At 45.0% G+C, this 3,026-nt stretch overlaps 1 pseudogene; it reads left to right on the forward strand.

Moving 5' to 3' along the window:
• Window positions 1–1,457: 1,457 nt before the first annotated feature.
• Window positions 1,458–1,856, forward strand: LOC110300926 (gamma-aminobutyric acid receptor-associated protein-like 2 pseudogene; annotated as a pseudogene).
• The last annotated feature ends 1,170 nt before the right edge of the window (window positions 1,857–3,026 follow it).

A 3,026-nucleotide genomic window follows, 5' to 3' on the forward strand; every position in this document is an offset into this window, starting at 1 on the left:
TAGCCGGGCATGGTGGCACACACCTTTAATCCCAGCACTTGGGAGGCAGAGGCAGCAGATTTCTGAGTTCGAGGCCAGCCTGGTCTACAGAGTGAGTTCCAGGACAGTCAGGATGATACAGAGAAACCCTGTCTCGGAAAAAAAAAAAAAAAGAAAGAAAGAAAGAAAAAAAAAAGAAAGAAAGAAATTCTAGCACTATAGATGTGTTGGCAGGAAAATCATGAGTTGAAGGTCACATTTGCCTACTCGGTGAGTTCAAGGCCATCCCGGGCCTTATGAAACCTTGTCTAAATTTTTTTTATAAAAGAAAAGTAAGGGGTCATGAAATGCATGAGAGGAACCACAGGGACTTAAACTCCTCCTCCTCCTCCTACTAGGATTGTGTTACTAAAAAAAATTAGCCTTTGTGTAGTCTTCAAAGAGTTTTTGGTGCCTGCTTCTTCGGTCCTTTATTAACTAATTTTCTGTTGCTGTAATAAACAGCCCTGAGCAAAGTAGATTATGGAAGAAATAGTTTTGTTGCTGCTGTTGTCTTCACTTGTGGTTCCAGAGAAAGGAGAGTCCGTCCTGGCAGAGAGCCATGGCAGCATGTGGCCAGAGAAAGAAGTTGAGAGCTCATATCCTTAACCCTTAAAACAGAATGAAGAGGACGTGGGGTGTCTTGGTCAGTGTTCTGTGACTGTGAAGAGACACTATGACCATGGCATCTCTTATAAAAGGAAGCATTTCATTGGGGCTGGCTTACAGTTTCAGGGTTTTGGTCCATTATCATCATGGCAGGAAACGTAATGGGCAGACAGTGGAGCAACAGCTGACAAGTACACCCTGATCCAAAGGAAGACACTCTGGTCTTGGAATGGGCTTTTTGAAGTCTCAAAGCCCAGCCCCTGCCCATGCCACCCCACCCCCATCCCAGTGACACACTTCCTCCAACAAGGCCACATCTCCCAATCCTTTCAAATAGTGCCCCTCCCTGATGACCAAATATCCAAATCTATGGGCCTCTGGGGGTCCTTCTCATTCAAACTATCACATGGGACAAGACAGCAAACGCTTAATACCTGACACCAGTGAAATACTTCTTCCAGCAAAACCACACCCTCTAAAAGTCTCACAACCAACCTGGGCAACATCACTCCGTTGGACAGTTTTTATATCAATATGACACAAGCAAGAGTTGTTGGGGAGCCAGGCGTGGTGGCACACGCCTTTAATCCCAGCACTTTGGAGGCAGAGGCAGGCGGATTTCTGAGTTCGAGGCCAGCCTGGTCTATAAAGTGAGTTCCAGGACAGCCAGGGCTACAGAGAAACCCTGTCTCAAATAACCAAAAAAAAAAAAAAAAAAAAAAAAAAAAAGAGTTGTTGGGGAGTAGTCATTGCTGCCGCCGCTGCCTCTGCCTTGGTTGTTGTGGTCGCGTCTCTGAAACCCGTGGCTCAAAGAGCCGGCTCCCTCCGCCATGAAGTGAATGTTTAAGAAGGACTGCTAGCTGGAACACAGATGCGTGGAATCCTGCGAAGATCAGAATGAAGTACCTCGACCGGGTTCCGGTAATCGTGGAAAAAGTCTTTGGCTCTCAGATTGTTGGCATTGGCAAAAGGAAGTACTTGGTCCCATCCGACATCACCGTGGCTCAGTTCATGTGGATCATCAGGGAAAGAATCCAGCTTCCCTCCGAGAAGGTCTTCTTCCTGTTTGTGGACAAGACAGTCCCACAGTCCAGCCTAACTAGAGGACAGCTTTACGAGAAGGAAAAAGATGAAGATGGATTCTTGTATGTGGCAGAGAGATCACTTTTGGCTTTGGAGGCTCTTGCTGGGCTAGGGGCGCCCTTCCTGCTTGTGTCTTTTGTAAATAGCTGGCTGTTCTCAGTTACACTGCCAGAGCCTCCACACAGAGCCTCCAGTTTGTAACTGTATTTATTTCCTAATATATTGGAAGGGTTTGTTTCCTTAGATTAGTTAATTATCATACAGAGTTTTATTTTCAGTTTTCTTTTTGTGCACTGCCTCATGGTTATATGCTCCAGGGAACCTGTCCTCTGGGAATCATATTTAATGAAGATATTTCTGTATTGAAGGGAGGTAGGTGTGGTATTAAAGCGAAAAGGAGGGGATGATGCATTATTCTGGATTGTGTTAGAAGTGTTAGATGGCTAAGTATTAAAAGCACCCAAATTAAATCCTTAGCAATCAGAACACTTGCTTCACTAGATTTTGCCAACTGCAAATCATGTTAGACTGAGCTAATATGTTCTTCTTTCTGAGACTGTTAAGATAAATAATTAACAATAAAGCCTCCTCTTTTAAAGGCCAAAAAAAAAAAGAGTTGTGTTGTACAGGAAGGAACTCTGAGGAAATGCCTCCTTATGATCAGGGTTTACACATGTCTGTAGGACATCTTCTTAATTAATGATTGATGTAAGAGGACCCAGCTCATTTTGGGTGGTACCATGCCTGCGCAGATGGTCCTGGGGTGTAAAAGAAAGCAGGCTGAGCACACCATGGTGAGCAAGCCAGTGAGCAGCACCCCTCCACAGCCGGTGCATGCATCAGCTCCTGCCTCCAGGTTCCTGCTTTGAGTCCCCACCCTGCCTTTCTTTGGTGATGGACTGTGATGTGAAACTATAAGCTGAAATAAACCCTTTCCTCCCCCAAGATGCTTACTTTTTTTTTCCATGATGATTCATCAACACAATAGAAATCCTGAGACAGATATCAGCTGGGGACTAAATGTTCAAGTACCTAAGCCAATGGAGAATGTTTCTCAATTCAAACTGCCACAAGGTGCATCCTGAATCCTCTCAGAGTCTCAGAGTCACTTGTCATCCAAGGTTACTTGATTCATCAAAGCAGTTCCACCTCTGGGTTCTGTTCCTTGGCATCATACACTCCATCTTATCCGCTCTGTTGAGTTTCAGTCACTTTGGGCTACATCAAGGCCCTTGGCTCTGGTATCGTGTTTTGGTTGTTTTTCTGCTATTTCCTGGATCTGTCAGCCATCCAGCCTTACAAATTGCTTGGCTGAG

The sequence above is a fragment of the Mus caroli genome, unplaced genomic scaffold (genome assembly GCF_978045245.1).
Source record: "Mus caroli unplaced genomic scaffold, Mus_caroli_1 scaffold_10, whole genome shotgun sequence".
Taxonomy (NCBI): domain Eukaryota; kingdom Metazoa; phylum Chordata; class Mammalia; order Rodentia; family Muridae; genus Mus; species Mus caroli.